Genomic DNA, 26,020 nt, shown 5'->3' on the forward strand with positions numbered 1-26,020 from the left:
CAACAACAGATCAAGAAGAAAGAAGTTAAGAATAAATGGATACCTGAAAGCTATGATCAAAAAAAGAATCTTGACACAATAATACAAGAAATAATTAAAGAAAATTGTCCTGAGATGTCAGAACAAGAGGGAAAAGTAGGAAAAAAAATCCACTGATTTATGAGAAAAATTTACAGGAATATCACTGCTAATTTAGAACCTCCAGATCAAAGAGAAAATTTTAATTAATTAATTATTTTTTTATTTAAGTTTTTTTTATTTTCTAAAACATATGCATGGACAATTCTTTAACATTAGCCCTTGCAAAACTTTGTGTTCCAATTTTTCGTCCCTTCTCCCATGTCCTCCCCTAGATGGCAAGTAGTCCAATATATGCTAAACATGGTAGAAATATATGTTAAATCCAATATATGCATAGATATTTATACAATTATTGTGCTGCACAAGAAAAATCGAATCAAACCAGTAAAAAAAAGAAAGCAAAATAAAATGCAAGCAAGCAACAACAAAAAGAATGAAAATGCCATGTTGTGAACCACACTCAGTTTCCATAGCCCTCTCTCTGGGTGTAGATGGCTCTCTTGATTGTAACTTGGCATAGAGACAGAGTGAGAAAACAGCATTAGAGAACAAGACCCAAAACCCTACGTCCAAAATGCAACAGAGGCTTCCATTGGGCATGTAGATTGACTCAGGGAAACGAGAGGCAGTGTCCAGCTCCAGAGCCCCAAGCCAAAAACAGGTGGGCATGATGGCAGCCGATGTTACACACAGAAAGTCTTTAGAAGTTCAATGTTCAGACATGATCAATCAGCTGAAAAGTAATCTAATGGGAGAAAGGGATTACAACTGGGAAGAATATAGGTTTTATAACCCCACAGAAGGGCAGCTCCAATATAATCGTCAGGTGATATGAAGAAATCCAGAAAGTAGTGAATGGAAGGGACCAGATAGGTTAACTGCTTGGGGGAAAGGGTTTGCTTATTTCTCTACCGATTCCCCTTGTCCATTGGAGAGAGACAGAAAAAGAGAAAAAAAACCTCAAAACAAAGGAGAAGACCTAAGAATCATCTGATACTGAAAGAGCATGGCTGATAATGAGACTGTTGCAGGACTTCAAAACTTGCAGTAATCATTGGATTTCTTGACACATGAAGTAATGGACAATAGATTAGTTTTGGACTATTTCTTGGCTGCTGAAGGAGGCATATGTGTGATTGTTATTTATATACCTTCCTTCTAGGACATGTATAATTCCTCATGTTGTTTGTTACATCACTACTAACCTGTGTAATACCTCCCATGCTGATGGATTTATGTATACTTGTTTCAAGACCCTTAGGCCGGGAGGAAACCTGCTAACAATATCTGGTTTGTTGTTTTTACCTCCCTCCCTGAGAAGTCAGGGAGGGCGTGACCACCTATGTTCTAAAACAAAAGAAAGTGGGAAATCTGTTCCTCATTTCTTATAGAACAATAATATTCCATAACATTCATATACCATAACTTATTCAGCCATTCTCCAATTGATGGGCATCCACTCAGTTTCCAGTTTCTTGCCACTCCAAAAAAGGCTGCCACAAACATTTCCTCTTTCCCTCCTTTAAGTTTCTTTGGCATTTAGGGTGTGGAGTATTACTTGGGGGTTATGGTTGATGAATTGATTGATTGCTTTTGCTGGCTTGCTTTTTTCCTATTTCTTTTTCACATGTCTTTGGATGTGAGATAAAGATGAAGATAGTTCAGGCTCCTTTTAGTTAATTAGCACATGGGAGAAGGGGTCTGTGGTTGCACTCAGGTACATATGAAGCTAGAGATTTTCTCATGCTGTGTGTAATTTAGTGGAAAGAACACCAATTTGAAGTTGGCTGTGTTTTTCAGGCCACATGTATTTAAAGATTCAAGGGCCTGAAGGACTTCTAGTCTAACAGATGAGGTAACTGAGGCCCAGATAAGTGTCTTATTTGAGGCCACACAGCTAGCAAGTAGAAAATTAGTATTTAAACACAGTTCCCCTGGTTATCAAGTATACTACAAAGACATACTGTTCTTGTGAAAATATGTACACATGGAATTTAGAAATAAGGGTTTTCAGAAGGTCATTTAAACTCTCTTCAGTAAAATGGTTATATTACTACTTTCCTTAGGTGTCTATGGGGTTGTGGTCAGGAAAACTTTAAGGGGTTTTTGAAATGCGCATCCTTAACTGCCTGAAGGCAGCAGTTTAGGAAGCCCAAGTCTGGCTGGGAAAACCTGGGCAAGCTGTAGTAGTAGTAAGCACTAAAAAGCTAATTCCAACAAATCCTTTATGCAATTCCAGGATCTTCCAGGAACAGCCCCAGTGACCTTCAGCAAATGACTGGTCTCTAATGTCTCTTCCAAGGCTGAGATCTCAGCGATTCTTTGACTTTAGACCCCAGATTGAAAGCTAGAAGGAACCTCAGACGGTAAAGGAGGGAGCCACCCTCTCCTCTCAGAGGAGGAAACTGAGGCCCAGAGACCGGGATGAGGTTTGCCCAAGGTTACACATAGGATCTTGGAACTAAAGCTGGAACGGGCCTCAGAGGCTAGTTGGATTTAACCTCTTTCTTTTTAGAGAAGAAAAAACTGAGGTTCAAAGAGGTGATCTGCCCAATTCCGTAAATATAATCCGCATAGGAAGCATCTGAACCAAAGTCCTCTGACCCCCAGGTTCGATGCCCTTTTCTCTGTACTGGAGAATCAGGAGCTTCGGTTCCCATCTCTCCTCGGCCGTCTGCGCATGACCTTGGGCAACTTATTTCCTCTCTGTGGGCCTCAGTTTCCTCATTTCTCAAAGAGTTGATCTCTATGATATCTCATATCCCTTCTAGCTGTGCCATCTTATGACAGAGCAAGTCCACGTCCATCCGAACGTCCGTGACAAAGGAGCCCCCTAGCACCGCCTCTCTCCCCCGCTCCGACCTCCGAGTTTAGAGCCTGGGCAGCGCTTCGGGAGCCCACAGTGGTAGCTGGGAAGCTAGGGGAGAGTGGAGAGAAGACGCATGCGCGCAGTTGCTAGGCGACGGCGGCCAGGGAGTCGCGGCGGCCGCCGCGGCGGCGGCGGCGGCGGCGGCGGCGGCGGCGGTGGCAGCGAGGCTGTGTGTGTGAGTGTGCGCGCGTGTGTGTATGTATGTGTGTGTGTATGAGCCTGTGTGTGCGAGCGCGTGTGTCTGCTGAGGAGGAGGCAGGAGGCAGGAGAAGGAGGAAGAGGATGCGGCTGCGGCCGCGGCCCCGCGAGGGAACCGCCGCCGCCGTTGTGTGGCCTCCTGGGCCGAGGGCCGGGAGCCGGGGCCCGAGGGCGAGGGCGCAGCCAGCGCTCCCGCCCGGGGCTCGGGCCTAGGTCCCGCGGGAGGGTCGGGGCAGCCGGCCGGCCGGCAGCCGCCCCGCGCCCCGTCGATGGTGCTGGCTTTGGTAGTGCCGGCGAGCGCAGGGCGCTTCCCTCCCCCTGCGCGCCCGCCAGCCCGCCTGGGTGTCGCGGCGCGCGCCCGCAACCGGCGCGCGCCCCCGCGCACTCCTCGCGCTCCCCCGGCCCGGCCCGGCCCGGCCCCCTACCAGCTGGCCGCCCCCTGCACTCGCCCGCGGACGACAGAGCCGCCGCCTCCTTCCCTCGCCCCCGCCCCCGCCCCCGCCCCTGCCCCCCCTGCTGGGGTTGCCGCGAGTGGGGCGACGACAGGGACGTAGGAGAGCGGGGGGTGAGTAGCAGCCGCCCCCCTCCCTCTCTCCCTCTCTCCCTCCCTCCCCCCGACCCCGAGGGCGCTCGCTCACTTTTCCTGGCTCTCCGGGATCTCGAGCTGCTGCGATGGTAGCTGTGGCAACAATCTCGTCTTCTGCCCCTCGATGCCCCCGGGGCAGACCTGCCAGCTTCGAGGCCTCTGGCACTCGTTTTTGGAGTCCAATGGAGGTGACTTAGAGATTAGAGAATGTCAGACCTGAAAGGGACTCGGGACTCTTGGCCTGGGGTGATTTTCGGACCCAGTGCCCACGGGAGGACCTGCTTAATAAATGCTAGAATGCTTCAGTTGCCTTGCTATAGAATGTTAGAGACGTTGTGGGCAAAGACCTGAACACAAAACTCAGCAGGACAGATATGGTAAAGGGATCTTAGGACCCAAGAACTACTATTGTGTCGTCCAACTCAAGGTGATGGATTGGGATTTTTTGTTTTCGTTTTTGTTTATGATTTGTTTTAGGTTTTGTTTCTTTAAGTTGCCCAAAATTACACAATTATTTGCTGCCAGAGTCCCTAGTACCGTGATCTGGTACTTGTTAACCGAACATCCTTTGCTTCTCTGTTCTTTGGAAGCCTTAGCTATTGTTGCTGCCCGGCCACTCTGCGGCCTCTCACTTTTGAGGGCAATTGGTACCTGTGGACTTTCTGACAACCACTTCTCATATTCAGTAAGACTTAGGAAACACTCACCTCTCTTCTTGAGCCCTGCATTTTTGCCAGGTTAGAGTTGGCTCTATTGAAGTTGTCATTTGGGAGTTCCGGGGGAAAGGTAGCTACGCACGCAGATTGCAACTGTATTTGACTTGATGGATGAGTCCTAGGGAGTTGTTTTGAGTTAACGGAGACATCAAGCCTTGCCCGGATAGATCGCTTAATAGGTGCCCGAGATGGCATTTGGACCCAGGTCTTTTCAGCGCACTAAGAGGCCAGGTTGCCTCCCAGAGCATCATATGACTGAGAAGAATAAATAAAGAAAACAAAGCAATACAAGGAGAAACGAATTTGAGTTTCTTTTAAAAGTGTTAAGGTTTTAAAAGGATTGGTGGCTTTTGTGATGAGGAATCTTTTAATGGTTCTGTCAAGTCGGCCAATACCCTGATAGTTTTGAGTTAAGATGCTTTGTTTTGGCAGCTTTCATGCTGCATGAGGTCCTCCTGGGTACTGTTTTAAGAACAATATACTTCTGGTACACTGCATAGTAAGCCCAGAGCTTCTCTAATACCTCTTATTCTTGTGCTAATGACTCAACTTGCTTGTAATCACTAGATGCCCAAGTTTATTGATGGTTTTGTTTTGCAAATAGAATGCCCTAATCAGAAGGGACCTCAGAACCTAGAATGTCACAGAGGAGAAAGAATCCCAGACTACACAGTGTTAAAGTGGGTAGGGACCTTGGAGATCCTCTAGTCCAACCCCCTCACTTTAAGATGAAAAAGCAAATCCAGAATGACTTGATCAAGGTCACAGAATTGTAAATTTGTAAAGTGATGGAGAGGAATCCAGCTCTTCTGACTCATCAGCCTGTTTTCATTAGAGGCTACCACATTGTCTAGCTTTTAGAGTTGTGTCAACATGTAATACACATCAGTATTTTTAAAAACAAGATCCTTGGGGGATTCATTACTTGCACTTGTTTTTCAGACTCTTGCTGCCCCTAGAATGCCATTTGGAATTCTGTTGTTAATGAGTATGACAATGAAAATGCCATTGAGCTAACCCCCCATGGGTTTTATCCATTACCCTGCATTTTTACCAGAGAAGTATGTGTCTTATTGTAAATGATATTGTTAGGTAATGGTGATAATTCATTTTGCAGCTATTGTCAAAACACTTAGCCTGTGAACGCATTCTCTCTTCTCTTATTATTGAAAGGCACATATCAGTCTATCACTCCAAAACAACAACTACAAAAACAGCTGGATAAGGACCAGATACTGTGTTAGTTGTCTGAAAATGATTAGTTTCTCCCCACCCCCACCCCCTTGGGTGAATTTCAACAAGCTTTTAAATACCTATTTCCTACTACTGGTTGAGGGGAGGGATGTTATGCTAGTTGAGAAAGTATGATTCCCAGCGTAGAGGCACTTACAATCCAATTGACTCGTTATCCACATAAGGTAATTAGCAAATGGTTCAAGATAGTATAAAAACAAATGTGTAAAAGTATAAATGCTATATACATTCAAAATAAGGAGGAAGATCCTGCTGATCTGAGGTTAGTCTGGGAAGACTTTATTGAGCAGTTGCTATTTGAAGTTGTCTTTGAAGGAAGCATAGGCTTTGAATTAGGGGTCAGAGATGGAGGGAAGAAGCATGAGCCAAGGGTCCTTAGTTGTGATGTTAATCTTTGTGTTTATTTTTTTTTTGTCCTCTAGAAAAAAAAAAAAAAAAACTGAGCTCACATCAGTGGAAGTAAAATCCACTTGTATTATATATAGTTCCTTATGTGAAGTCCAGCTTTGCTAGATGTTTATGGATGTTTAGGCTGGAGATTCAAGGGGAACATAAGTGCTACCTCAAGGTAGTAGAAGAGTGAGCTGTCAAATAAAAGAAGGATTAAATGGTTCTGATTGGCCCCTGAGGACAAAATTCGAAACAGTGGATTAAAATTGCACAGTTAGAGTTAGATTTTATGTAAGGAAAAACTTCTTGCCAATTCGAGCTCTTAAAAGTGCATTGAACTGTTTTGGGAGGTAAATTTCAATTCTGTTGAAAACACTTCATATTCTTTGACTATTTAGCTATTGACAGTAGCTATTGTTTTTATATATTTGTTAATTTCCTATCAATCTTAGATGCCAAATCATTATTAGAGACACTTACTGCAAAAAATTTTCCCTATTTGGCAAGTTCCCCCTCTTATCCAAGCTATGTTATTTATATTTGTGCAGAAGCTTTTCAGTTACAGGTACTTGAAGTTGTCTATTTCATCTCGTATGATCTTCATCTCTTGTTTCACCCATGGCATGTGTCTCTATCCATTTTCCTCCATTTTTTTTAAACAGTGATTTTAAAAATATTCCTATCATGTCTATTAGGAGATTTTTTTTTTTTTGTTTTGGTCTATGGGGTCAAGTGCTATTCTAAACATTTTTTTTTGCTTAAGTGGTTTCCACTTTTCCAACAGTTCTTAATGAATATGAACATTTTTCCCAAGGAGTTTTTTGTTCTTGGGTTTACCAAACATGCCCCATTGAGTTCACTTGTTTATGATGCTTTTTAAAAAATTTTGTTATATTCCACTGAACTACTGCAGGGTTTACTTTAATGAATCTATTTTCTTGAGTCTTTTGAGTAATTATTTATGTTTTAAGGCAACCATCAAAAAATGACATATGTACATACCTATATGTATATACACATAAATATTAGTGGGATAATCAAGACACTCTCCTGATCGTCTAGACTAGGGTACCTTTTATGGAGTTGGGTATGTATGTCATGGCTCTGTATGGAGGGATATATGTTCTGGCTTCTTGTTAAAAGATGGTTTAGTTTTAGGGTCTCCCTTAAAGTGGATTAATAGATTTCCTTTTAGAAAGGTACTTAGAGTACCTTTCTAACTATTTAGAATAGCTATCAGATATAGGATATCTGTTTTATTCCTTTCTTCTACCACAACAGAAATGCTCAAAACACAGAAGACTCATAAGTGTGAATACATAATACTTTAAATACTTAAAACATGAAACAGTCACCCATCACTCCTATTATACTCTCCTGGAAGATAAAGATAACTTTGAAGCACTGTTCAATAGCTATTTCACATTAACCTCAGATCTGTACTCTCTGACCCGCTTAGAAGTACAATTGATCTGGTTTGAATCCTTTCAGAGTTCTAACTGTGGTGCCCTTCTCTTCCTAGAAGCTGTTGTAGAACTTACCTCCTATTAGACAACTAGCTCCAATTTTTTGAACTTGTGAGGTTACTAACAGGGTTGGAAATATCCATTCCCCCCCCCCAAGATTGCTATATAATGAAGGTGGGTTGGCCATCAGGCCAACCCTTGAGCCAATAAAAGATATTACCTATGTGAGTCCAGTCCACAGAACTATATGGAAGCTTGGGGAAGCATATTTCCAGCCGGGATAACTCAGAGCTGGTTGAGTGTGATGGTGCGGGAGGGAAGAAACTTTTTTTCAGAGTACCTACTATGTGCTAGGCATTATGCTAAGCCCTTTAAAATATCTTAAAACAACTCTCTCAAATGCTATCATCCATGTTTTATAGGTGAAGAAAATGAAGCTGGAAGAAATGGTAATTTGGGTTGTTGATTTGAAATTGAATTACCACACAAAAGAAGCCAACCACCCCTCCTCATGTCTTTCCCTCCCTACTCTCAATCTTGTTCTTTCTTTCTCCCTTTTCCCCTCCCTCTTCCTCTCTTTCTTCCCCGACCTTGAGCTCTTTCCCTGTTTTTATCTCTAACTCTTGATTTTTAGGGGAGTTGGCTGTATTAAATTGCTTCTTGCCTGCTAGATGGGAAAAAGACACCTTTCCAGTTTTCCACCTGGTCACCTGCAATAGGGCCACCTTTTTTCTGTTTCCTTCTCTGAGTAGGTAACTAAGTAGCAATCTTAAGATGGAAGTGTCTAAGTGACCTGGTAAGTTTGGAAGATCTGGAATTCCCATGATAGATCCTATTGGTGGTTGGAGCTGAATAGCATCAGTAGAAGCAGCCACCAGAGCAGGAATGGAAGTGGTAACAAATAGGGAAAGACCAGCACCCAAGTGTGATGGCTCCTTTAAGGTATATGAACCCTTTGTCTTAGAGTAGAATACTATCTGTGGCCCCCAGAAAGGTCTGAGTCCTGGGAGACCAATTAAATATTCTCTTCAGCAAAGATGCCATATCCTGTGAAGAGCCCAGTGGTTGGGTACCCAGCCTTACTCAGTATGGCAGCAGCTGAGCCCGGTCAGGATCGGGCTGAGCAGGTGAATGACTTATTTGAGTCTGCCTGGGGGTGGATCTGGTCAAGATGCCCTACCCTATGAGAATCATACCATCTAGGAAAATGAAGATGCAATATCCTGTAGAAAGTTAGCCTAGCCTAACTCTAGCAGCAAGACTACTGACCAACTGCCATCAAAAGGTAAATGGCCATAATAACTATAGGCACATTCCCACTTCTGACCATCATTGCTGCTTCCAGCCCAGTATTCACAGGCATCATTTGTGACTTTTTTGTAAAAGAGGCAGCCATGCCCACCAACTACCAGCCACCTATAGGGCAAGAAAGCCAGCCTAATTGAAATGGCAAGACATTTTGAGGGAGATGCAGGAAAAATCATCTGCCAAGTAAATCAGATTACCATCACCACCTTGACCACTATTTTCTTTCAAACCTTGATGGACACAGCCCAGAACTTAAAATTAAAAAAAAAATGAGGAATAGAGTGACCTTAGCCATCATCCTGGGAAGCAATTTCTGTGCATTATCTAGCCTGTGAGCTGCTTGTGTATGTGCTGTAGCCAGAGCTATTAAAGACCCAGAAAAGAAAGTTTTTACAACCTAAATCCTTGGCACTGTCAAATGTTTCAGCACCAGAAACTAATGTGATTTTATTATCAGTAGAAATAACATTAAAGAAAAAGCATTAATTAGTATCTGCTTTGCTGCTGCATTTTATGGATTGTAGGACCTTTCCATCTAACTTGCAGCTGAAATCTTCCATGTATATTGTTTATCCAATTAGAATGTGAGCTCCTTGAGGGCAGCAGTTGTTTTTCTCTTTGTATTTCCAACACTTAGTGCTATGCTTTGCACATAGTAAGCATTTAATAAATACTTCATTTATTCATTCATGAAGAGTCTCCAAAGAAATAAAGGACATTAAAATCATGCTATTCCAGAATTGTGAGTTGAGTTGGGTTTCATGTTTTCCCTACATATGTGCCTTACTTGCTTTGTACTTTAGGAAATGTGCCCACTCCTTTCTCACTCCCCATAGATGCTGTGTGTTTATGGGAACATGTGCCCCACCCCAGAATTTTGATAGAAATTTTTTGTAATTTGCTATCCCATTTGAGTAAATGCCCTTATTAAAAAGTTAATTAAATCTATTGATTGATTGTTAAGAGGACACATACTAGTAGGGGCTGATAAACTATGCTTTAAGAATCTATCCACAGTGTTGCTATTAGAACCTAGTGTGGTGAGTTGGTGGAGTGAGCCCAAAAAGAATACTCTAACTGTTTGGTGACTTGGGCCCAGAGAAAGAAACATAAAAACAGAAAGGGTCAACAGGGACTTGAAATTGCCTCCGGATGAGCTAGCATTCCAATTATACTTTCCTGGAAAGGTAAAGACAACTTTATAGTACTGTTCAAGAGATAGTTCACATTCACTTCAGATCTCTACTGTTTGAGCAACTCCTAAGCACAGATCATCTGCCCAGCCAGACATGACTCTAGTTCTTTTAGCTCCAGAATCCTAGCTGTGGTCTCTGTCACCTCCTAGTTGTTGTAGAAATAACCTCCTTTTGGCAATCAATTCAGTCCTTATAAATTCATAAGCTTACTTGCATGCAGGATTGGAAATGTCCATTTCTCAGGATTGCTGTGATAGACTTAAGGGAAACAGAAGTGAGAGTCAAGGGTTTTGAGGCTCAGTGTCAGAATCCCTTAGGCATCTACATGTTCTTGGCCATGTGCTAGTGGGATGTCATGAGCTATAGGAAGAGAAGCCCTCTCTTTTCTTCCTTCCTCCTTTGCTGGAAGACTAAGGAAGGACTAGTATTGATTGTGTCTCAACAGAAAGACCCCTTTAATGAAGCCAAAGTGATGCAGTTAGGGAACCAAATGATATGGTGAAGAGAATTGTAGGAACCCCACTTTGGATGGCGCAGGTCAAACGTGAAAGAATTCAGGAACCTAAAATATTAGACTGGCAAAAAGGAAGTTTATTGTTGGCACTGCAGAAGTCAGCTTTTGCTAGGAAGACTGACTTCTGAGTGACAGTCCTGACAGAGAGATAAAGGTCCTAGCAGAGAAATCTTGGCAGAGAGATAAACAGAGGTGTTAACCCTGAGAAGAGAATGTCTTCACACCGGGCAGGGGTTCTGACCGACAGCTATGCCACTTTGGACCTCTGCAAAGAAATGAGTTTAAAATTGCCCTTTAATAGGAAATCTGAGATTGAAGTTTCAATTGAATGAAATTCAATGTTGTCACTGCTCCCAGGCCTAGATTTCCAGTTGAATAAGATTACTTAAGTTTGAGCTAAGTAGGAGTGGTCTTGGACTAATTTTCAGCTCAGTAGAGGGTGAAGCCAGCTATTCAATAGAAATATCAGGTCCAGCTCTCTAGCTAAATGAGACCACTTAAGTTTGAGCTAAGTAGGGAGTGGTCCTGTTAATGAAACCACTTAACTGCCCTGAAGGGTGGGTCCCTGTCAGGACAGTTTCAGGGCTCACCCCAAAAGTCAAGGACATTTCAGGGTTCACCCTCGTCAAAAGGACATCTCTCCTTGTAGCCCACAGAGTGGCTGGTTTTTCTTATCTCAGGCTCAAATTCTCTTTGACACAGCCCCTAGTCATAGGGACACAAGAGCAATGTAGAACAGCCCATCACAGGTATTATTTTAGCATTAAAACATTATTTCTGCATTAAAACAAAGCAAGTATGTTTAGCAGATAAAGATCACTTCTGTTACATATGGAAAAATAGCAACGAGACATAATTAAAATGGGTAATATAAAATGCAAATGGATCCCTCACTTAACAGAGATTTATTGCCCTTAATTTCAGACTTAAGTGTTTGATGAATTCTGCTAAAGATTCTCTCTAAGGAATAGTGTTCTTCAGACTTAAGAAATTTAGAGTTGCTGTTGCAACAATTTTATACCTCTTATATCATTCCCATCAACTGGCATGCCTTACTTACCTTGTGTGGTATTAATAAACTCCTTTTAAAAAACACTCAACAATTTCCAAGCTCAACTAATTTTGAATTACAGACAGCCTATTACTCACGGATATTATCCATTAATGAATGAGTAAACTATCAGTTTTGAAACAGAATTCCCCTTAGGGGAAAAAAAATCAGCTAATTTGATGCTAATTGGTGAGCTTATACTGCTAAGGAAAAATTCTACATTTCAGTTCTTCTGTTTACTGAAACAAATTATTTCTAACTGATAGGAATCTTAACTATCATGTTACAAAACCCAGATTTCATACATTTCATAAATGAGGTAACAAGCCCTATGAGGTGATTTCTTCTGGGTCATGCAGCCAAGTAAGGGGCCAAGCTGGAATTTGACTTACACCATTTATTCAGAAATTGAAAGACATATGGAAAGAAGCAAGTAAACACAAAGATGAGAAAGTACTCCCAAAGTAAAGACGGCCTTGGATGGACAGTTAGAAATGTTCAGGCAATTAGAGTGTGTAAACACTGAGTTGATGGATCATTGAGCATGAATTAACAACTGAGCTTTCCAACTTTCTCCTGTTGTGAAGGGCTTAATGGGAGGCAGGAGGGGAGAGGAGGAAGAATGTTCATGAGAAGCCATGAAGTTCCTGGCACTGGAATGTTGTCTTACTTGCATTTGTTGACTTTTATTGGCATTGTGGACTCATTGTATATTGTTTTCCCAGAAGTTGTGGTGATTTTTTTTTCAGATAGATATTTGAAAAGGTTTTCTGTGTTCTTAAGTATAATTGTTTTTGTCATCTCAGATGTTTATAACAGAAGTTGATAGAAAAAGTGGAATTCATTTCACAGAAATTTTTTTTGCAGCTGATTTTAGGTAACAGATTTTAATTTATATAAAAAGGCAAAACAATCATTTAAAATGTCATGATAAAATTTATAGTATGTATGCATGCATATTTGTGTATACATACATACATAGTGCCTGGTAGATACTTTTTTTTTTATTTAGAATTTTTTTCCCACAGTACATATGTATGAGTAATTTTTTTTATAATTTTATCCCTTGTATTCATTTTTCCAAATTATCCCCCCTCCCTCCACTCCCTCCCCCCCATGACAGGCAATCCCATACATTTTACATGTGTTACAATATAACCTAGATACAATATATGTGTGTAAATACCATTTTCTTGTTGCACATTAAGTATTAGATTCCGAAGGTATAAGTAACCTGGGTAGATAGACAGTAGTGCTAACAATTTACATTCACTTCGCCTGGTAGATACTTAATAAATGTTTATTGAATGAATGAATTGAATGAATATTCAAATACATCAATACATCTATCCTGGGGGGGAGGGTTAGTTGGGCCAAAGCAATGGGGGGTAAGAATCAGAAAAACAGTTGGTGCAGCCTTGAGGTAATTTGACTCGTTAGAACCATGCAAAGAACAATGGATTGGGAGTTAGAAGGCTAGGCCCTTGCTTTTCTTCCTCTGGACCTATTTCCTCCTCTTATCAAAGAAGGGGATTGCTCTAGGTTATTTATAAGATCTCTCCCCAGTGCAAATATTTTATGTTTTCTTTTCTTTTCAAAGGCTCTGTCCACTTCCAGCATTTCTGGTCTAAGGCCACATCTAGCTTTGACATGTTTCTCAGTGTCTCTAAATGTACTCTGAGATCTTAGGTCAAGTCCTTACTCTCCCTTTAGCTACTGGGGTCTCTCTTCATTGATCAATAAAGTTCCTTCTAGAGTTTAATAATTTAAGGCATTTGGCTTGATTTTATATAAAGAAAATCTTCCTGCTAATTAGAGCCACCCAAAAGGGGAATTGACTCCAGCAGTTAGTGAATCTCACTACACCTGTCAAGGTTGCTATAGAGAGTCAGTCTTGCTTAGATATGGTTTGAGCTGCATGAACTCCGTGGTTCCTTTCAACAATTCGGTTAAATGAGGGGCACCACCAGCTAATGGGATAAGTTCTATTTTCTTTCTTTGAATGTAAGTAGGTAAAGGTGGTTATAATGTTGCCTTCTGGGGGCAGCTAGGTGGCATAGTACATAGAAAACTGGGCCTGGAATCAAGGAGACTTGAGTACAGATTTAGTCTTACTTAATATTTGTGTGTCCCTGGGTACGTAACTTACTGTTTCCCTCAGTTTCTTCAACTGTAAAATGGAGCTAATAATAGCCTAATTCTCAGGGTTGGTGTGAGATCAAATAAAAATCAAACAAGGTACTTATTAATGTGCCTTGAACACATTAGACGCTTGATAAATGCTTATTTCCTAGTGTAAAATACTAAATGCAGGTGCTATTAATTATTTAATTATAGGATTAATGGCCTTCTGGCCATTCCTCAAGCAAGAGATTTCATCTCTTGGCTCTAGGCATTTTCTCTGATTGTCTTGCATGTGTGGAACAGCCTCCTTCTTCCAGGCTGCCTACTGATCTTCCTGGCTTCTTTTAAACCCCAATTAAAATTACTTCTTTTATTGGAAGTCTTCTCCATCCCCTTTAATTTCTAGGGCCTTCCCTTTGAGCATTATTTCCTGCTTATCTTGTGTATAGTTTGCTTTTTATACATTTATTTTCATGTGATTAGATCCTGGAGCTAAGTCACCCTTGAAGCATATTTAGACTATACATAGAGTACAGATATAGTTGTACAAAACAATATCTCCCTAGGACAAGGTGGCATATTTTAAGTATCAAATATGAATACTTATTCAGTGTATTGTAACAGTATAAACAATACTGTTTACTTTGGTAAACTTAGTTTACACAGGTTGTTGTCAGTCTTCTATCAGAGAGGAGAGAAAACTGAGGGAGTTAAGAAGGTTTTGTTGCTGTTCAGTTGTGTCTGATTCTTTGTGACCCCATTTGGTGTTTTCTTGGCAAAGATACAGGAGTGATTTGCCATTTCCTTTTCTAGCTCATTTTACAGATGAAAAAACTGAGGAAGACAGAGTTAAGTGACTTGCCTAGTATCATAACACAGCTAGTAAGGGTCTGAATTTGAACTCAGGTCTTCCTGTCTCTAGGGCTGGCACTCTACTCATTAGGCCACCTAATTGAGAAGGTATCAAAAACCAAAAACTATGTCAATCAGCATGGAGATGAGATTTCTGGTGATCAGCTTATTGTGGGATAAGGCATGATAGTTTGCTGATGGAAAATAGAGAGTTACCATAGTTGTTAATAGTTCTTAAAGTGTTTGATAGAATTTGCTTTACATCCATCAAGGCTTTTTTCCCTTTGAAATTCATCTATAACTTATTCCATTTTCTCCCCTCCCCTCAAAGATGGAGTTAATATCTCACTTTCTAATTTTGTTAGTTTGAACATTTCCTATTTTTGTAGATATAGATTTCCTTGGAATTCTCACTTTTCATGACATATACTTGTGTGTAGCACTTTCTGTTAGTTATTTTGTTTCCTCCCTTGTGAATACACCTTGTTAATTTTTAATTTTGAAATTTAATTTTCCTCTCTCTGTCTTTTTTGATCAATTAAGGTAATTGTTGATAGCTTTTGTTAATCTCTGTTTTAAAGCTCTATTTATTAACCCTATTGTCTTTATTTTTCAAGTTTCTCTATTTTCCTCTAATTTCCACAGTTGTTTTAGAGTTGCCAATTTATCTTCTAGTCTTTCTAATTGTATACTTAATTTATTGACTCGATCTTTTTCAATTTTGTTAGAGACACATTTTCCTCTGATGTCTACCTCTGACACATCTCAAAAGTATTGGTATATTATTCCATTATATCATCACCATCTTTAACATAATTATTTATTATTTTTATGATTCATTCTTTTACCTAATAATTATTCAGGACACTCATCACTTCTGTATATTTTGCTCCTACTTCCTTTACTTATCACTAATGTTATTGTGTTTCGGTCTGTAAAGAATGTTTATTTTATCTGCCATTTTAATATTTGTTTATAATTTATTTATGCCCTCGTATAATTAATTTTTTGTGAAAGATGTTGAGAAATATATACATTCCCTAATATTTCCATCCAAAAGTCACCACAGTTCAATAAAATCTAGTTTCTCCATTTTATTCAGGTCTGTATTTTTCTTCTTGCTTATCTATCTGTTGGATTTATGCACTCTGAAATTAAATTCTCCTACATTATTATATTCATCAATATGGTCTTGAATTTTTCCTAGACTCTCCTTTAAGAACTAAGACCTCTGTAGTATTAGGCACATATACAATTAATATTGCTATTTTTCATTGGTTTTGGTGCCTTTAAGCATAAGGTAGTTTTCTTATTTGTCACTCTTAATTGTCAATTTTTGTTCCTTTATCTGAGATCATAGTTGCAAATTCTCTTTTTTTTAAGGATTGTTTTTATCCTCTTCTCTTCCCAACTTAGAGATGTTCTTCTATATTATCCTACTATCTATAATATTGATTTGTTAATGAAAGAATGAGATTCTTTCCCCCTGAAATATTAATTCTCTTCCTCCATGTAGTCTGATTTTTCATGTTCCCCCTTCCCTTCACCTTTCTGTGGCTGCCTTTCTTCCTATACTCTTTTAATTATTTTTAATCTCCTACCTCCTACACTTTGTTGTTCCCCAGGCTCCCTACTCTGTAGTGACACCCTTTCCTTCTCAACATTTAGAACTAGTCTGATACAGGTACTACAGCTTGCCCCAATAGTAGGGTTCTTGCTGTGACTGTCAGAGGCTTCAACTTCAGCAACAGTGCTATGGCTATAGAAAATTCAGCAAGAAAGGACCTTGAGGCCTCTGCTGTCCTGGGAGTGGGGTCCCCTCTGACCACCTGAAAAGAAATGAATTTCAAAAACCAGGTTCCAAAATTTCAGCAACCACAGGGATCCAATCAAGCAGGGGACTGCTTGTGGCAGTGGGACAAGCTGAGAACAATGCAAAGGCCAGGCTGCTGATTTGATCTGTTACTTTTTTTTCTTCAGAAATTTATTTCCCCTTCAGGGAACCTTGTGGAAAGCTTTTTCCTTTCATTTTCTTGTTATTGGTGCTCTGGTTACTTGATTTCTTTCTAGTAGTAAAAGGAAGCTATCCCTCCAATACTATCACTATCACTTTCCAGGTTCTGGATCCTGGGATTTCAAACTGGAAGGGAAAGTACCTTGAAAACCATCTGTTTCATCCCCTTCTTTTGGAAGGGATTCACCTCAAATTGCACAGGTCGAAGTGTAAATGCCAGATATGGAACCCAAAGTTTTGATGCCAGGCCCAGTCTGCTCCAGTGAGATACTATTAATAAGAGCTAACAGTTATGTAACACTTGTTATGTAGCAGGCCCTGTGCTACGTGCTTTACAATTGTTATCTCATTTGATCCTTCACACAACCTTGGGAGATAGGCACTAATTTTATTCCATTTTACAGGAACACTGAGGCAAACAGGTTAAATGACTTAGCCAGAGTCACCTAACTAATGTCTGAGTCTGGCCTCAGATCTTCTAATTCCAGGCCCAGGACTCTACCTACTATGCCACTCGTTGCCTCTGAAGTATTATTATTTAGGGTCAAATCTCATACTTTGTAATGTATTGTATATGGATGCTATTACTTACTGCAGGTTTTATTTTAGCTATTTCTATATAATTCATATCAACCCTACAGATAATTTTGCTTCTGTGCACTCTCAAGGCTATCACATTAATTAGTCCACTTGTGTGAAAAGTGCTTTGTAGATTTTGGACCATTATATAAATATCAGCTGTTATTATAGTCTATAGCTGTAATTCTCCTCATAGGTTGTAGGTATATTACTGACAAACTAATGAACATATTAGCATTATTGATATTATTAATTAATATTATTATTAGCATTAGGATAACTAGCTTAATTGGGGGCCAAGGGGAGAAAAGAAACAAATGGGGGGAAGGGAAAGGAGATTATAGATTATATATAGATACACACATCAAACATTATTATCTAGAGTAGTAGAGACAGGGTTGGAATGAAAAGATCCTTTAAATTATATATAATATATATATTTAAATGAAATACTTAAAATCAGATTGTCAAGATTTGTATAGTGAGGTATTAGGGGTAAATCTGATCAGTCTGGCATCCGGTTTAGATTTGACATTGGAATGAAATGAGCCACTTGGGTCACTGAATAGTTAATAAAAAGAGATTTACTGGGGCCTAACATATAAATGATATTCAACAAGGATATAGTACCACTTGTCTCAGCTAGGTGTAGGTTACTTTGCTGCTCTGATGCAAGGGTTCTTGATGTGACTCTCAGAGGCTTAACTCCAGAAACCAATTTATGGCTGTGGCTGTGGGTATAGGAAATCTGGCAGCAAAGGGAGTGTATCTGAGGCCTGTACTCCCAGAGGAGTAGGATCCCCTCTCTGGCAATCTGTAAAGACATGTCTAGTCAGGGGATAGAGTGTGGTGACTTCTGTGTTTTCAGTACATTTACCATCCCCATTTTGGGTGGGCCTTTATGCCCTTAGATGAGCAGGAAGCTACCTGAGTAGCAGCTGCATCCAAAGTAGTGTAGCCTTATCTTTGCCCCATCCATGGGACAAACAAGTCTCAGCTTTGTCACCATTTAGGGTACAAATCCATAATTTACATTGGGGGTGGGGTGAAGGAGAACCCCTGTTAGACACTTGGTCCTATTACATAGTGAGTCTTAAATATCTTAATGAATATATTTTGTTTGTAGGATGTCAAAATAGCTAAAAATTTTTTGATGAGGAAATGAGCAGAATAGATTTTTGGGGACAGATGGATTTAATAAATCTTAGTTGCCCAGAATTCATGGGCTTTCATCTCCTGAATCTGCTATTCTGTGACTGACAGGTAGTTATTATGAATCTAGATCACTAGTATTTTGAAGTTGACAAATGGTTGTTGAATACTATGCAATACCCTACTGGGAAGTTGTCAGATTTGCTTCCTGGAGAGCATGCAAATGAAAACTGGAGACCCAGGGTTTCCTGGCCAGTGTGCTGCTTGAGCTGGAAATGTCAAGAGAATTACCTGCTAGTGAAGAGCCTTGGCAGCAGAAATTCTATACTTCATCTCTTTGAATAATATGGGTGAATAATATGTTGGCATAGACCCCACACGATTGCCTCCTTCCTTTGAATGATGGGGGAGATCAAAACTCTAGTTCTCTGGCAGGAGAAAAGTGAAGAGTCATCTGCAAAAGGTGACTTTTCATTTAGGAATTCCCTGGGCCTGCTTTGATTCCAGAAAATAGCCTAGGTCTCTAGTTTTCAATAGGAGAAGAAAGTTACAAGAGTCTTGGAAAGAAAAGCTAGTTTGGAGGGCAAGGACTGTTTTTTGCTTTTCTTCATATTCCCAGTGCTTAGTGCAGCGCTTGGTGCCCAATAAATGCTTACTAAGTACTTGTTGGCTGTTGCCTGACTGAGATTTTAAGGAAGTGGCTTTATTTGTATTATCTGGCCTTTTGACCCAGAGCACATTCAATGTCCTCATGTCTATAAGGTCTATGAGGTCTCTGTTGCTCCTAGCTTGTGTGGATTCAAATCTAAGCGAGGACACTTTTTCAATCCTTTATCTCCCCCTCTATAGGAATGAGTTGTGAAGTAGGAATACTAAAGGGTACAGTGACATTTTCTTCCAATGCTTATCAGGGTGGGGAGGTTTCTGGACAATCACAGGCTTTGAGTGTGGAGTAGAAATTCTGATAGCTCCCATGACTCACACATAGCACACAAACACATAGAGAGGGATAGGGAAAAGAGTGGAGGAGAAGAGAGAGAGAGAGAAAAAAAAATGGAAAGACAAAGGATAGAAATGGAGAGCGATGTAGAAGAGCCTCTAAGGCAGGAAAAGGGAGAAGGGTTCGGGGAGAGATTTGAAGGAGAGGGAGGGGTTGGAGAGTTTGGGGGAGGGAATTGAGAAGGGGAAGATGGTTGTCAGGAATGGACTTTGTATGGTTTGGAAAAGTAGAGAAGTGTGAGATTTTATCATCAAACTGGAGTTCTTCAGAGAAAGAGATCTGCTACTAACAATAGTTGCCCACAATGGCTGCTTCTGTTTCCTTTCCTTCTGCTCACAGGCCCTTGCAATCAGATTTCCTTCCATACAATCCAGCTGCTACTGCTGGCTGTCCAAGATTACCAACAATTTCTTCCTGTTAACTCCAGTAGCTTCTTTTAAATCCTCTTTCTGTCTCACCTACGTCCATAGAAACTGACCCTTGTTTGCTCACTGGCCACATTCTTCACAACTTTCATGACACTGTCCTCTTGGCTCTCTTCCTGCCCTTAGGAGGAGTTAATGTCCTTTTACCCAGAGTGTGAGTATCTCCCTAGATCTTGTCTTGGGCCCTCTTCTCTCTTTGCCTCTCTCCCTGGTGACAGATCTCCTTGGTTCTGTTGGATGTGTTAGCAGATACCATCTCAGTGCACATAACTCTCAGATCTACATATCTAGTTCTCATCTCTTTGCATGTTCACCTAGATAGTTCTCAAACTTAACAAAAATAAAATGAGTCCAAATTTGAACCAAGGTCTGTCTCGTTGTCTCCAGTCCTAGCACTTTGTCTATTCTACCACTTAGCTACCGCAAAAGGAAACAACATGCAAACAATGCTGTACATACAAAAGCTGTACAGTACACAGTGGCAGGTGGTCTCAGAGGGAGGACTCTAGAAATGGGAGTGATCTTGGGATTTCAGCTGATTTAAAGAAAACCAGAAGTTGGGAATAAAAAGGAAGAATTTTCCAGGCCTGGGGGACAGCCAATGAAAAGGGAAATGGACCATCATCATGTTTGAGGAATAGCAAGAAAGTCAAGGCCACTGGATTTCAGAGTTTGGTAGAAGGGAGAAAGAGTGGAAATAAAGGGTCCAGATTGTCAAAGGGCTTTAAAAGCCAAACGAAGGTTTGTTTTTTTTATAGTTGAACCTGGAGGTAACGGAGTCATTGTCATTTGAGTTGGTGGGGGTGTGAGGTTATAGGATTAAACCTGTACTTTAGGACATCCTCTTTTGCAGCTGAATGGAAAATAGACTGCAGTGGGGAAGACTTGAAGTAGGGCAGCCCGGAAATAATCCAGGTGTGAGATCATGAGAGTGGTAGCTATGTAGGAGACAAATACCAGAGAAGCTGTAATGTGGAAGAGAGAAGACTTGTTGGCAGATTCCTCTTCCTTCTTCATACTACCTCACTTAGTGATTTCATCAGCTCCTATGGATTTAATGACCATCTCTATGCTGAAAATTCTCAAATCTACTGTTTCTGTTCCAATCTCTCTGATGACCTCTGTTCTCATCTCCAATTGCCTTTCAAATATCTCAAACTGAGTGTTCAGAAGACAACTTAAACTCAGTCTGGCCAAAACAGAACTCATTCATTATCTTTCCTTTGAAACTCTCTTACCTCTAAACTTCCCTATTACTGTACAGGGCAATACCATCCTCCCTGTCCCTCACACTCATATCCTAAGAGTCATCCTGGACTCCTCGCTCTCTCAACTCCCCCAATATTTTGATCTTCACAATAATGCTGGGAGATAGATGTTATTATTGTCCTCATTTTACAGTTGAGGAAAACAAGCCAGAGCGGTTAAATGCCCAAAGTCTGTGTCTGAAGTCATATTTGAACTCGGGTCTTTCTGACTATAGGTCCCATGCTATTGAACTTCCAATTTAAATCCCTTCTCTTACAGGAAGTCTTCCCTTATCCCTCTTAATTAAAATAGTACCTCCCCTTGATTATTTCCTGTTAATTCTGTATACAGCTTGCTTTCTATATATTTATTCATATGTTGTTTCTCCCCTCCCATTAAATTATAAGTTCCTTGAGGTTAGGAATTGTTCTTTACCTTTTCAAGGTGACTAAAAGGTAGTTGGTGATACAGTATTAGATATCCAAAGAGAAACCAAGGCTGACTATATTGACCAATTTGTATAGGGTAGACAGGCAGGAAGAGGTCCAAGAGAGCAGTTTTAATTGAATGATGCAGCAAGGCACCTTAAGAGGAAAGACAAGAGGCAATATGTTCCAGGCCAATGAGATCACCATGACAACCATTTCCCCCAGACCCTGATGGATGCAGGTCAGGATCCTGATCCCAAATCTTGGAAATAGCACATCCTGGTAACCAGCTCCTAGCAATTCAACCTGGCAGTCCTCCCCATGTGTACTACAGCCATAGTTACTGAAGTCCTAGAAAAGAAAGTTCCTTGACTCTGTCAAATGATTCTTCATCAGAAACTGACATGATTTTGTTAGCAGAAATGCCATTAAAGAATAAGCATTAATATGTGCTTTGCTGCCTCACCCTAAGGACCATGGAACCTTTCCATCCAACTTGCAGCTAAAACCTCCCATAAGTGTTATCTCCCCATTAAGACCAAGGAGACCATCTTACTTTCTATTTGTATTCCTAGTGCTTGGCATAATGCTTTGCACATTAATAATGCCTTTTTCATTCATCCATTTATTTATGATGATATTGGAAGCTAGATTACAGAAGATTTAGAAGAGAGTAAGAAGAGAGGAAGTGGAGGCTTCCAGTATAATTGTTTTTCTCAGAGAGTTTAGCCTAGAAGAGGGAGGAAAGATATAGGATAAGAGGTGGAGTGGTAGGATCAACTGAAGAGGGTTTTTTTTTTTTAATATAAGGGAGACATGAATGTTTTTATAGGCAGCAGGGAATAACCCAATAAATAGGGACAGTATTAAAGAGAGAATATAGATTATAAAGGAGAAGCCTTCTAGAGAAGATGGGATGGTAATTGGCTCAAGGGCACATAGACAGGGGTGTGTGTTGGAAGGGCATGGGCCACCTGTTATGTCAGTAGAAGCAAAGGAGGAAATAGTGGAGTAAGACATATGGATAATGTGAGATGAGGAGGTAAGAAGAGGGAGTTCTTAGTGAATGACTTCAATTTTTTAGTGAACTATTAGGTAAGTTGAGAGGGTAAGGAAAGAGAATTGGTGTGGGAGAGACTAAAAGTATGAAAATAATTGGAATAGCCACTGTGGTGAGTGGATTGGTTAGAGGAGTATAAAAGGGTTGATTGCCTTGTTGCAATAAGTGACCAGTTAACATTCTGAAACAACAATTTGTAGTAGGCATTTTAATGACTTTTTCCAGGTCTGCTCATTCCATGAACTCTTAAAATTGATCATTTTCATCTTTTGTCAACTTTGTCAACCTCATAAATGTTAAGTTAAAACCTCAAAGTTGTTTGATTTGTATGTCTCCTTATTATTGCTTTAAAATATGTTTTCTTAGTTGTGAACTGGGAGCAATGGGCTTACATTTTATGTAAATCAATTTAAACTTGAGATAATATTCGAATTCCTAACATTAGAGCTACCCAAAAGTGGAATAGATTGTTTTTGGAGGTCCATAAGGGAAAACTCAATGAACACTTTTATTCTGAAGATTTTTATTATGAGATCTGAAATTCTGTAATTCTGTCAGTGTTAGAGCTAGAAGACACTTGAAACACTTTGAAGAGTAGAATGCAATAACAGAACAAATGGAAGGACCTTAGAACTTTTTTTTGAACCAGTAAGTCAATAAGCATTTATTAAGTGACTACTATGTGCCAAGCACTGTACTAAGAACTAGGAAATTCAAAGAAAAGTAAAAGCAATCCTGGCTCTCTAAGAGCTCACTATCTAATAGGGGAGAGCCAATATTCTAATGACCACTTTTTTACCTATAAAATGTCAACTACATCCTATGTAACATAAAGGAATACACTAGGGATAAATAAACTTTAGTCTCTTGGAAACAAGAAATATGCAACATAAATTGGAAATAATCAACAGAGGGAATGCACTTGAATTAAGAGAGGTATCAGAAAAGGCTTCTAGTAAGAGGTAAAATCTTGGCTAGGACTTAAAGGAAACCAGAGAGGCTAGAAGGCAGAGATGAGGAGGGAGAGCAGTCAGTAAAAATGCCCACAGTTGGGAAATAGAGTATCTTGTTTGAGGAAAAGCAAGAAGGCCAGTGTCGGTGGATTGAAAAGTATATAAAATGTAAGAAGACTGAAAACAGGAGGGGGGAAAGGGAAACAGGTAAAAGTCAAAACCAGAGAATTTGTATTTGTTCTTGGAGGCCTGACGAAGCCCCTAGAGTTTATTTAGCAGAGGATTAACATGATCAGACCTGCATTTTAGGGAAATCACATTGGTGGTTGAGACTTAAGGCTAAGGTCAGCAGAGAAGTAGATTTGAGAGTATAGTTGAATACATGGAGGCTAATGATGAAATCACCAAATAAAATAGTGTGGAGAGAGAAAAGGACCCAGGACAAAGTCCTGGGGGGCACCTGTCAATAAGGGTGTATGATCTAGAGGTGGATCCAGAAAAGGATACTGAGAAGTGGTGCCTATAGGTAGGCGGAAAACCAGGAGGAATAGGTGTCCTTAAAACCTAGAGAGAAGAGAATATCAAGGAGAAAAGGAAAATCAACAGTGTCAATGAGAATTCAAGAAGGATGGGGGTTGAGAAAAGGCCATTCAAATTGACAATTAAGAGATTATTGTAACTTGAGAGAGAGAAGTTTGGGTTGAATGATTTAGTCAGAAGCCAGTTTATAAAAGGTTAAGAAAAGAATGAGAGGTGAGAAAGTGGAGGCACCCAATATAGACACCCTTTTCCAGGAGTTTAGCCACATAAAACAGAAGAAAGCATGAGAATGGGGAAGGAAGGATAAAGTGAGAAGATGAGAGAGGCATGGGCATTTTAGTCATAATAAAGAAGCCTATAGGCAGGGAGAGATGGAAGATAAGTGAGAATGGGAATAGTACAAATCAATCTCTTGGAGAAGACTGGAAGCTGATACGATTGGTAAAATGAAATCACTTTAGAGCATATAACGTGAAATGTTCAAACACTGAAAGGAACATTAAAACAAAGAGTATCAGGGCTCTAAACCAGGGTTTCTTAAACTTTTTATACTCATGATCCCTTTTTACCTGAGAAATTTGAGATGCTGATTGCATGCAAGGAGTTTACTCTCTATTGAGGGATGATTTGGACTAACTAGAGAGCTCTAGGTGATCTGTGTAGAACAGGTAAGAAAGATCACTAAAGAATAGAAGAGGCTCTGCTAAAAAGCTATTAGAAATAATTCAGAACTTTAGCAAAGTTGCAGGATACAAAATAAATCCACATAAATCCACAGCATTTTTATACATTACCAACACAATCCAACAGAAAGAGATACAAAGAGAAATTCCATCCAAAATAACGGTCGAGAGTATAAAATATTTGGGAATATATCTACCAAAGGAGAGTCAGGAATTATATGAGCAAAATTACAAAACACTTGCCACAAAAATAAAGTCAGATTTAAATAATTGGAAAGACATTAACTACTCTTGGATAGGCCGAGTGAATATAATTAAGATGATAATACTCCCTAAACTAATCTATTTATTTAGTGCTATACCAATCAGACTTCCAAGAAACTATTTAAATAACCTAGAAAAAATAACAACAGAATTCATATGGAACAACAAAAGGTCGAGAATTTCAAGGGAAGTAATGAAAAAAAAATTAAGTGAAGGTGGTCTAGCTGTACCTGATCTAGAACTGTATTGTAAAGCGGCAGTCACCAAAACCATTTGGTATTGATTAAGAAATACACTAATAGATCAGTGGAATAGATTAGATTCACATGGCAAGATATTGAATAAAAATAGCAATCTAATGTTTGACAAACCCAAAGATCCCAAATTTTGGGATAAGAATTCATTATTTGACAAAAACTGCTGGGAAAACTGGAAATTAGTATGGCAGAAACTAGGCATGGACCCACATTTAACACCACATACTAAGATTAGATCAAAATGGGTCCAAGATTTAGGCATAAAGAACGAGATCATAAATAAATTGGAGGAACATAGGATAGTTTACCTCTCAGACTTGTGGAAGAGGAAGGAATTTGTGTCCAAAGGAGAACTAGAGATCATTATTGATCACAAAATAGAAAATTTTGATTACATCAAATTAAAAAGTTTTTTGCACAAACACAACTAATGCAAACAAGATCAGAAGGGAAGTAACAAATTGGGAAAACATTTTTACAGTTAAAGGTTCTGATAAAGGCCTCATCTCCAAAATATACAGAGAATTGACTTTAATTTATTTGACTTTTTAATTTAATCAAGCCATTCTCCAATTGATAAATGGTCAAAGGATATGAACAGACAATTTTCAGATGATGAAATTAAAACTATTTCCATTCATATGAAAGAGTGTTCCAAATCACTATTGATCAGAGAAATGCAAATTAAGACAACTCAGATACTACTACACACCTGTCAGATTGGCTAAGATGACAGGAACAAATAACGATGAATGTTGGAGGGGCTGTGGGAAAACTGGGACACTGATGCATTGTTGGTGGAGTTGTGAAAG

The 26,020-nt window shown here is 39.8% G+C and overlaps 1 pseudogene; it reads left to right on the top strand.

Annotated features, from left to right (window-relative positions):
* Window positions 1-3,417: 3,417 nt before the first annotated feature.
* Window positions 3,418-26,020, top strand: part of LOC141549076 (RNA-splicing ligase RtcB homolog) — a 58,506-nt pseudogene continuing 35,903 nt past the window's right edge.

The sequence above is a fragment of the Sminthopsis crassicaudata genome, chromosome X, assembly GCF_048593235.1.
Source record: "Sminthopsis crassicaudata isolate SCR6 chromosome X, ASM4859323v1, whole genome shotgun sequence".
NCBI classification, from domain to species: domain Eukaryota; kingdom Metazoa; phylum Chordata; class Mammalia; order Dasyuromorphia; family Dasyuridae; genus Sminthopsis; species Sminthopsis crassicaudata.